The sequence below is a fragment of the Rutidosis leptorrhynchoides genome, chromosome 6 (assembly GCF_046630445.1).
Source record: "Rutidosis leptorrhynchoides isolate AG116_Rl617_1_P2 chromosome 6, CSIRO_AGI_Rlap_v1, whole genome shotgun sequence".
NCBI classification, from domain to species: Eukaryota; Viridiplantae; Streptophyta; class Magnoliopsida; order Asterales; family Asteraceae; genus Rutidosis; species Rutidosis leptorrhynchoides.
The window spans coordinates 322589225-322601061 of record NC_092338.1 but is presented as its reverse complement, the minus strand read 5'-3'; positions in this window follow the sequence as shown (position 1 = coordinate 322601061).

Sequence of the window (11837 nt, the reverse complement as noted above, 5' to 3'; positions counted from 1 at the left end):
TATTGAAGATAGATTATAAAGAAATCCCATGGTTTGCAGACTATGCAAACTACTTAGTTTGTGGATTCCTTGAAAAAGGATTATCGTACCAAAAACGAAAGAAATTCTTCAGTGATATAAAACACTATTTCTGGGAAGATCCACATCTGTTTAAAAGTTGTCCCGATGGAATAATACGCCGATGTGTATTTGGAGATGAAGCTAGTAAAATATTAAACCATTGTCACACAGGACCAACAGGAGGGCATTATGGGCCTCAACTAACAGCAAGAAAAGTTTATGAAGCTGGATTCTATTGGCCTACAATTTACAAAGACGCACACCTTCTTTGCAAATCCTGTGATGCATGTCAAAGGGCCGGAAAAATAAGTCAACGTGATGAAATGCCACAAAATGTCATCCAAGTATGTGAAGTATTTGACATTTGGGGTATTGACTTTATGGGTCCATTTCCAAAATCTCATAATAATCTATATATACTCGTAGCCATTGATTATGTATCTAAATGGGCGGAAGCACAAGCTCTCCCAACTAACGATGCACGAGTTGTAGTCAATTTTTTAAAACGTCTTTTTGCAAGGTTTGGAACACCGAAAGCTTTAATAAGTGATCGGGGTACTCATTTCTGTAATAATCAACTTGAGAAAGTTCTTAAAAGATATGGAGTAACTCATAAAATCTCCACCGCATATCATCCACAAACAAGTGGACAAGTTGAAAATACCAACCGAGCTTTAAAACGTATTCTAGAGAAAACCGTAGGATCAAATCCGAAGGAATGGTCCATTAAATTGGAGGATGCACTCTGGGCTTTTAGAACAGCCTACAAAACTCCAATTGGAACCACACCTTTTAGACTTGTTTATGGAAAAGCATGTCATCTTCCAGTAGAAATTGAACACAAAGCATTTTGGGCTTTGAAGACATGTAATCTTGATTTACATGAAGCTGGACGTCTACGATTAAGTCAACTAAATGAATTAGAAGAATTAAGACATGAAGCATACGATAATTCGTTAATCTATAAAGAAAGAACGAAGAAATGGCATGATAAAAGAATCAGAAGTTCAAAAGAATTTAAAGAAGGAGACAGAGTTCTTCTTTTCAATTCACGATTCAAGCTATTTCCTGGAAAATTGAAATCAAGATGGTCTGGACCATTCATAGTCAAAAGAGTTTTCCCATACGGAACGATAGAATTGATAAATTCAAATGGGATTGAATTTAAAGTTAATGGTCACAGAGTTAAACATTACATACATGGTCCGATGGAAGTCGACAACGAAGTTAATCACAATTTCGACACCACAGCTAACTAAGTGTGGGGAGAATCAAGTCTTTAAAGGATAATATGTATTTCTGTTAGAGTTAGATTGTCTGTTTTCGTGTAGTTCTCGAAAATGGAACCCGAATGGTCTTTCCCTAGCAGACCCTAAAGAACTAGTCTTCTCCCCCCATTCTGAATTTTTATTTTTTTTAGGTTTTTACAAAATGAAGACTGCCTGTGAACTAAACCATGGTCTAATGCTACACGCTTTGATCACTAAACGTAATAATGACATACTACCGAGTGAAATAGTATCAGTAATCAGAGAAAGAATGGACGGAGTTAGAAAAGAATCCAGATGCGAAGATAATAAGTTACAATTTGGTAAAGGAAAATCAAAATCCGCAGCGAAAAGAAGAGCACGACACCTAGAAAGATGTCACAAATGCGGAAAATGGTCACATGGAGGTAAATGTTCAAATAATCAAACCTATTCAAATACCGAATTTGTTACTTTATGCAGAGACGGACCGTTCATATGTTTAGAAGAAAAGACACTGAATGCTCGAGGTTACGCCTATGTAGCCATGGAAAACCAATTAAACCGACTATCTTATGAATGGGATAGATCATATAACTAAGAAATCTATTCCACAGGTATGTCTGTACAGTTTTTATTTTTATTTTTATTTTTAACCTTTTGATAATAAACGCTAATTTGTTCGCTAAAAAGTATTAAATTGAAATTGAATAAAATTAGGTTTGGCGACCGAAATTATTGATATCATTCAAAAATTTATTACATCACTGCGAAATTTAACGTTTATTCTTAAGGTATAAATATCTTTAATCAATCAACCCAAAATATTTCAAAAATTCGTCATGAGTTAAATTAGGTCTTGGAACCGAAATTACTTTACCGAAAAGAGGGGCGCATATTTTTGATAATATTTGATTGATTAAAGTGGGATAGAAAAAAAAAAGAGATTTTTAAATTTATTTTTACCATGTTTTTAAAATTAATATTTAAATCTTAAATTAATATTATAAATTTTGTAAAAACAATATAATTAAAATTGTAAATATTTGAACCATAATATAAGTTTGGTATGAATTTATAAATTTTTAAATTAAGTTTGGTGTGAATTTTTAATTTTTAAAATATTAATTTTTAATTTTATGAATTTCAAATTTTAAGTTTGGTATGAATTTTTAATATTAATTTTGAATTTTATATTTAAGTTGTGTGAATTTAAAAACAAAAATTTACTTTATCTCATTAAGTTAAGAATATGATTTTTAAAATTCGTCGTAAGTTGAAGACTAGGTCTTTGAACCGAAATTGCTTTACCCCAAGGGAGGGACGAGAAATTTTATTATCATTATTTTTAATCTTTTTGATTTAAAGTATGCCAAAAACATTAAAAAACCCAAAAATCTTAAAACAATCGCTACAAAAAGACAAATTTTAAAATTTTGACGAGGGACGGACTAGGACATCGATCCGAAACAACCTCGTCCTAAATAACAAGGGAAACAAAATTTTAAAATTAATTACTTAATTGTTTTAATAAGTTAATGATTATTATAAAAAAAAAAAAAAAAAATATACCAAACTCCGCGAGTCGCGGAGTTTGGAGGGTAAATCCCCGCGACTCGCGGAGAGACTAAAAACCGGAAAAAAATATAACTGCAGAACAGATCAGTCCCCAACCCAAAACAACAAAAACACAGCGAATTCTGCACCCGAAAAACCCGAAAAACACCCCCAAAAATCCCAATTTTTAACCATTAATCACCAAATTTTTTGCTAAAATCATGTTGAGAAGGATGCTATCTAAGAATTACTCAAGAAAAACGGTAAATTTCTACACCTAAACACCATTTAATTCGAAATTTGGTGTTCTTGAGCAATTTTTTCCCCAATTTGATTTTGATGCTTTTTAGTGTAATTAGACTTAAATTGTTTATGTATTATGCTTGTATAACCTAGATTGATGCTGTTTAACATGATTAGAAGCCTTAAACTTCAAATTTTGAATAATCTAGGGTTTGTGTTCTTGAGCAATTTGGGGCTTTTTGATATAAACAGGTTATGGCCGATTTTTGTCATGAATTGTTGCTAAATTGAGTAGTGTAACATGTCTAGGTAGTTAAATGATCCAAACTTTGAGCCTAAACATGATTTTGTTAAAGTGGACTTTTTCAAGTCTAAAATTCATGAACTTGATTTTTGAAAGATAATGCCATTTGAGACTTGTTTGATTGCTAGTAATGATTATTTTGACATGTTATTTGAGTTGAATGCTTATGAACTTGGCGAACATTTTCGTATATGCTTATTTGAAAAAGTGTAGATTTGATAAAAATGTGAAAATGAGCTTAAGTTTGATTTAAATTGATAATGTCATTGTAATTATTTTGATTGATCATTTTGCTGACACTAATGCATATTTGGATGCACAAAAATTGTGTTTGATGTGTTTTGCAGAATGAAAGGGGTGAATCTTCATCCCAAGCCCGCAATGCTCCTGCTGAGAATTTGGAACAACAGGAGGTGGATAACTACTACAAGCAGGATGTACCTCATCCAGTCATGACCTTTTCCGATATGCACTTGGAAGAGTTGCACCCGAACCTGAAATTTGACAGACTTTGGATAGATTATCCAAAATATCAACGGGGTTTGCATACTCTTCATTCTAAGGTTGTTGAGGTACCGAGGGTCATAGAATGGGGACCCTTAGAAGCTGTAGAATTGGCCGGGCCAATTAGGGAATTACTTGTACAGAGGTATGGTAATTCTTCTTTTAATGACTGGATATGTTTATTCACCATACGCAGACCTGTATATAAAGTATGGTGTGAAGAATTGTTATGTAGTATAGAGTTGAATGATCGGGTAGCTAGTTTAACCGATCGTTCTTTTATTAGATTTTTGTTAGGCGGTTCGATGCGCCACATGTCTTTACTGGACATGGCTCAGGCTTTACGTATATATACGCCTGAGGAGTTAGCGTCTGCCGATTGTAGAGGATTGATACTAAACGGTAGAAAGATAGATGAGAATTTTGATACACACGGTGTGTGGAGTCAAATGACAAGCCATCACCGTTTCAAAGGGGGAAACTACTCTTATTTGGATATAGATAGAGCCGAATTAAGAGTGATACATAGGTTTTTAGCTAATTCGATTACACAAAGGGGTAAGAACAAAGAAAAAGTAAATGAACAGGATTTGTTTTACCATATGTGTATTCGAGACCCACAAAGCGCTGTAAGTATACCATATTGTGTGGGTTATTATTTATCAGCTATGGTTCGGGGGATGCGACCACATAGCATAATAGGAGGTGGAATTTTTATTACTTTGATTGGTGAATATCTCGGTGTGGATATAAGTCGGGGGGATTATTAGTAGAAGAACCAGAACCCCGTGATACTATAGGTTTAAATGTATACCATGGTGCGAAAGTTTTGAAGAGGCGAAATAACGCCGCAGTACGATACCATGGTAGACATCCACAGGTGGAGAGAAACCAGCAGCAAGGTAATGTAGGAGGGGGGAATGAGATGCAAGAAATGCATAGGTTTATAGCTTCTCAGGAATACGAAAATGCTAGACAGAGAGCATTTGAAGATTGGCAAGTTCATCAGAACCAGATCATAGCTCATTGCCAACATATAGGTAGAAACTATATTCCTACACCGAAACCCATCTTCCCTCCTTGGTCGATAGAGATGCAGCCACCATATCCTACGTATGACCCTGCCGAAGCATTCTATAGCACTTATGGTTATGCCTGGAACCCCTATTGGTACCAATATCATCCTTAGTTTACTTATTATTTTTTTTTATTTTGTAATTTGTAATTATTGATACATTTAATATTTTTGTTAATATTGTAATCATTTTTATAATTATCTAACTTTTATTCTTAGATTTTAATAATTTTTGAATGTGGGGTAATATACCAAACTTCAAAAATATGTATATATGTTTGCAGTTTATCTTATGTACACAACAGGGTAAAACAACGCATTTTCAAAGACTGGCATTAAGTTCAGCAAAAGTAACTAATTTTGACGACAAGATGCAAAATATATGTGAAATAACAAGACGGAATGAACAAATGATGTGCACCATTTATCATTCAGCAAACAAACGCCAATATATTTGGAAACTTTGGTAAAATTTAATCATTTTCACACAAATCACCCTCAATAATTTAAATTGTTACTGATTTCTTGCAAATGAGGGCATTGCAAGATCTTAAGTGTGGGAAGGGGTTAAATTCTTTCGGATTTTAAAATTTTTTACTTTATACACTTGGTTACCATTAAAAATACTAGTAAAGCAGTAGTTGTATTAGAATCTGGTGCTCTCTGATAAAAAAGAACAGCCCTAGTCTTATATACTGACTACCCAATTCTAGTAAAATTTTTCAATTAAATGAATTCAAATCATGTTTATACATATTTATGAACGATAAAACTAGGTTTTAACACCGAAATTATTGTTATCTCAGAAAGAACATAAATTAAGAAACAAACTAAAATGTCAAAATTCATTTAAAATGGAATAGAGGACGATAAAAAGAAAAATAAAAATCCAAGTGTGGGAAAATTTACCAAGTTATTTTAAACATATGTCACATATATCTGTAACAAATAACTGAAAATACTTTTGCTTTGGACTAAACTAAACTGTTTTACCCGATGAAAGAAAAGAAGAGATGGATCTACATGATGAATCAATTCCATCATTAAAAGGAAGTAAAGTCTTCCGAAAAAGACACGCGCTTCTTGATTTAGGTCATGAAGTTGTCGTGCAGACCAGCTGTAGGTTGACGAAAAATCTAGAAAAGTCATCACTAAAATCAGCAGGAAATCCACGGACCTCAGCATTAAACAGGGTCGCCATGTGGTCAGATTTATCCTAACCATGAGAAGGATTTATCTCGTACAATGGGGGGGCACCATGCAAATTAGCTGGATAAGACTAATGAATCAGATCCCCAGAAAGGATAATCTCCTTAAAGATTAAAAATCAGCTTTTAAGACTGATATTACTCAATCCTAGAGATTGACCTTAAAGATTGAGAATTCAAACTCATGGAATTCAATGATATCTAAACTCGAGCTTGAACGAGAAAATATTTTGATCAAAATTACAAACCGATTTATTTTCTGAAAACCCTATTTTCAATGCGTTCATTACCATTGAACGTAAAATCCTAGGAATTCACCTGGAATTCATTAGGTCACCTGAACCAAATCAGGTGTCAACCGTAAGAACGGTGGTTGCATAGCATGGTCAAAGACAGGACCTTGTGCCAGACCGAAAAATTATAAGGGTGAGCTTTACTATTGCTCCTACCAAGGATAGTAATTGCGTCCGACACGTTATAGACCATAATTAAAAGCATGTCACGGGACATTGCCTTAACAGTTGCTTGTTCAACGCTTTCCTTTACAACCGGACGGTAGTTTGCCGAAAGGTAATATACGGAACAAGTAAACTGGACGTGTTGCTTTCCTAATACAAGGTTAGCAAGTGGGTGACACAAAACCGCAAGTTTTGAGCTAAAATTTTCAAATCTAAAACCCACCAAACCCACAAAAATATTTTGCAAACACCGGTAAAGGGTTATCCCGGAAAACTTATCTAGGGTAAAAACTAGATTTAATTTTCAAAAGATCAAATGTTTTCATAAAGATCCAATTTCCTTAATGGATCTAAATTTTTATAGTCATGTGGGACTGTAAACCATATCATTACTACCATTGTTTATACCGCCGTATAGAAATCACTGATGTACAAAGTGTGAAGAATAAAGAAGTGATTCTAGTATTTCAAGACGATATTGCTTGAGGACAAGCAACGCTCAAGTGTGGGAATATTTGATAATGCTAAAAACGAACATATATTTCATAGCATTATTCCTCAAGAAAGACAAGCTTTTAGTTGCAATTGTTCTATTTACAAGTAATATTCGTTTAAATAATAAAAGGTGAAGACAAAAGACAGATTCGACGAATTGAAGACGCAAACGACCAAAAAGCTCAAAAGTACAAAAGACAATCAAAAAGGTTCCAATTATTGATAAGAAACGTCTCGAAATTACAAGAGTACAAGATTCAAAACGCAAAGTACAAAATATAAAATTGTACGCAAGGACGTTCGAAAATCCGGAACCGGGACCAGAGTCAACTCTTAACGCTCGACGCAACGGACTAAAAATTACAAGTTAACTATGCATATAAATATAATATAATATATAATTAATTATATTAATTATATATATATTATATATATATATTATAAAACCGTCGGCAGAGAAAATCCAAGGGTGTGAGCTGTAAATGCATTCTCCGCGACTCGCGGAGTTTGAAGAGGATTTTGCCGCGAGTCGCGGAGCCCCAAAAATCAAAAATCCCTATAAAGCAAACCGAATTCTGATCAAAATTTCATATTCTATTTTCTCTCTTCTCTCATATATACGATATATATATATATAATTTATATTTTAATTTTAATTTTAATTATAATTCTAATAATAAGGGTATGTTAGCGAATGTTGTAAGGGTGTAAGTCGAAATTCTGTCCGTGTAACGCTACGCTATTTTTAATCATTGTAAGTTATGTTCAACCTTTTTACATTAATGTCTCGTAGCTAAGTTATTATTATGCTTATTTAAAACGAAGTAATCATGATGTTGGGCTAATTACTAAAATTGGGTAATTGGGCTTTGTACCATAATTGGGGTTTGGACAAAAGAACGACACTTGTGGAAATTAGACTATGGGCTATTAATGGGCTTTATATTTGTTTAACTAAATGAAAGTTTGTTAATGTTAATATAAAGATTTACAATTGGGCATCCCTATAAATTACCATATACACTCGATCGGACACGATGGGCGGGGTATTTATATGTACGAATAATCGTTCATTTAACCGGACACGGGAATGGATTAATAGCCACTAGAATAATTAAAACAGGGGTGAAATTACATTCAAGGGTAATTGGTGTAATTGTTAACAAAGTAGTAAAACCTTGGTTTACACGCAGTCGATAACCTGGTGTATTCATTAAACAAAGTATTAAAACCTTGTTACAATTCGAATCCCCAATTAGTTGGAATATTTAACTTCGGGTATAAGAATAATTTGACGAGGACACTCGCACTTTATATTTATGACTGATGGACTGTTATGGACAAAAACCAGACGGACATATTAAATAATCCAGGACAAAGGACAATTAACCCATGGGCATAAAATTAAAATCAACACGTCAAACATCATGATTACGGAAGTTTAAATAAGCATAATTCTTTTATTTCATATTTAATTTCCTTTATTTTATATTTAATTGCACTTCTAATTATCGCACTTTTATTTATTGTTATTTAATCGCACTTTTAATTATCGTACTTTTTAATTATCGCAAGTTTATTTTATCGCACTTTTATTATTCGCAATTTCATTATTGTTATTTACTTTACGCTTTAATTTAAGTCTTGTATTTATTTTATATTTTACATTAGGTTTTAACTGCGATTAAAGTCTTAAAATCGACAAACCGGTCATTAAACGGTAAAACCCCCCCTTTTATAATAATAATATTACTTATATATATATTTGTATTTTTTTATAAAAGTAAACTAATATAGCGTTGAGCTTTGTTTAAAGATTTCCCTGTGGAACGAACCGGACTTACTAAAAACTACACTACTGTACGATTAGGTACACTGCCTATAAGTGTTGTAGCAAGGTTTAAGTATATCCATTCTATAAATAAATAAATATCTTGTGTAAAATTGTATCGTATTTAATAGTTTTTCCTAGTAAAATATAAACTATTTTATATACACCTCGCATGACATCAATTTTCCCGTTTCCTGGGTGAATTGAGTACCTCGTTTTGTGTGCTTCATCTAGTACTAGTTGCCTTAGATTACCATGTTTTGGTACCCATATCCTATCAGCAAAATACAGGGTTCCATCGGCTTTTACTTCAAGCTGTTTTTCTAACCCTCTGCTCATTTCGCCTTTTTCATTTTCTTCTTTTAAAGCCTCTAACTGTGCTGCTTGAATTTGATTTGTGAGATCAGTACGAATTGTAATATTCAAAGCTCGGACCCTAAGAGGTTTTACTCTTTCTTTTCGACTTAGGGCATCAGCTACAACATTAGCCTTTCCGGGGTGGTAACGGATTTCACAATCGTAATCGTTTAACAACTCTACCCAGCGACGTTGCCTCATATTGAGTTGTTTTTGATCAAAAATATGCTGAAGACTCTTATGGTCGGTGTACACTGTACACTTGGTGCCATATAGATAGTGTCTCCATATTTTGAGTGCAAAAACTACTGCTCCAAGTTCCAAATCGTGCGTCGTATAGTTCTTTTCATGAATTTTTAGTTGTCGTGAGGCGTATGCGATGACTTTTGTGCGTTGCATTAATACACATCCTAAACCTTGGCGTGAAGCATCACAATAGATCACGAAATCATCATTTCCTTCCGGTAATGACAAAATGGGTGCAGACGTTAACTTCTTCTTTAATAACTGGAATGAGGATTCCTGTTCTGTGGACCAATCATACTTCTTTCCCTTTTGAGTCAATGCAGTTAAGGGTTTGGCGATTCTAGAGAAATCTTGAATGAATCTTTGGTAGTAACCAGCAAGACCTAAGAATTGGCGGATTTGTGTTGGAGTCTTCGGTGTTTCCCATTTACTAATGGCTTCGATCTTGGCGGGGTCAACTTTAATTCCATGTTTACTGACAACATGGCCCAAAAATTGTACTTCTTGTAACCAGAAATCACACTTCGAAAATTTTGCGTACAATTCTTCTTTCTTGAGTATCTCCAGTACCAGTCTTAAGTGTTGCTCATGTTTTTCATTGTTCTTCGAGTAAATCAATATGTCGTCGATAAAAACAATGACAAATTTGTCTAAATACGGTCTACAGATGCGATTCATTAGATCCATGAATACTGCTGGAGCATTAGTTAATCCAAAAGGCATGACTAGAAACTCATAGTGACCGTAACGGGTTCTAAACGCGGTTTTAGGAACATCTTCTTCCTTCACTCTCAGTTGATGATATCCGGAGCGTAGATCAATCTTAGAATAAACACTTGATCCTTGCAATTGATCAAACAAATCATCAATCCTCGGTAATGGGTACCGATTCTTGATCGTTAATTTGTTTAATTCTCGGTAATCTATGCACATTCTCATAGATCCATCCTTCTTCTTGACGAACTGAATAGGAGCACCCCAAGGTGAAAAACTAGGACGAATAAATCCACGGTCCGATAATTCTTGCAACTGGTCTTGTAATTCTTGCATTTCTGAAGGTGCAAGTCTATATGGAGATCGGGCTACAGGTGCAGCTCCTGGTATGAGATCAATCTGGAATTCTACACATCTGTGTGGAGGTAGCCCCGGTAATTCTTCTGGAAATACTCCGGGATATTCTCTTACAACCGGCATGTCATTAATGCTTCTTTCTTCAGTATCGATCTTCTTTACATGTGCCAGAATAGCATAACAACCTTTTCTTATAAGTTTCTGGGCCTTCATACAGCTGATAAAGTTCAGCTTTGAGTTGCTCTTCTCCCCATAAATCATTAATGACGTTTCATCCTTACGAGGGATGCGAATTGCTTTCTCAGCGCAAACAACTTCCGCTCTTGTTTTGGACATCTAGTCCATGCCAACGATTACGTCAAAACTTCCTAATTCTACGGGTATCAAATCGATTTTGAAGGTTTCACCAGCGAGATTCATTTCGCAACCATGGCAAATTTTATCGGCTTTTATCAGTTTACCATTAGCTAATTCAATAGTATATTTATCGTCTAGAGGTAATGATGCACATTTTAGTTTAAAACTAAAGTCTTTACACATATAACTTCTATCAGCACCCGTATCAAACATAATAGAAGCTAGTTGATTATTAATGGTAAACGTACCCGTGACAAGATTAGGATCCTCACGTGCTTTACTGGCACTAACATTAAATGCCCTCCCACGTGCGGGTTCTTTGTTCTTATCCTTATCAGGGCATTGATTTATAAAGTGACCAGACTTCCCGCATCCAAAACATTTCTTGACATCGGTCAGTTTTGTCTTTACTTCAGAAACGGTGGCATAACAATCTTTCGCCACATGTCCTTTCTTGTTGCACTTATCACAGACCACTTGACAATAACCCGCATGATGTGTGTAACATCTTTTGCAGAACAGATGGGGTCCCTTATAGTTTGGACTTGCAGTTGCCCCATCTTGTTTACCTTTAAAAGTTTCTTGTTTCTTCAGGTGAGTACTTTTGCCCTTATAGTCTTCCCATTTCCTCTTTCCTTCAGTTGTCTTGACTTCGGTAATTGGTGCCTTAATCGAACTCTCGGTGATCTGGTCCATGAGTTGGTGTGCCATTGTCATGGCTTCCTGCATCGTATTCGGTTTGGACGATGTAACATTTCCTTTGATATTGATCGATAAACCGTCAATATACATTTCTATCTTTCATTTCTCGTTTGGCACCAATT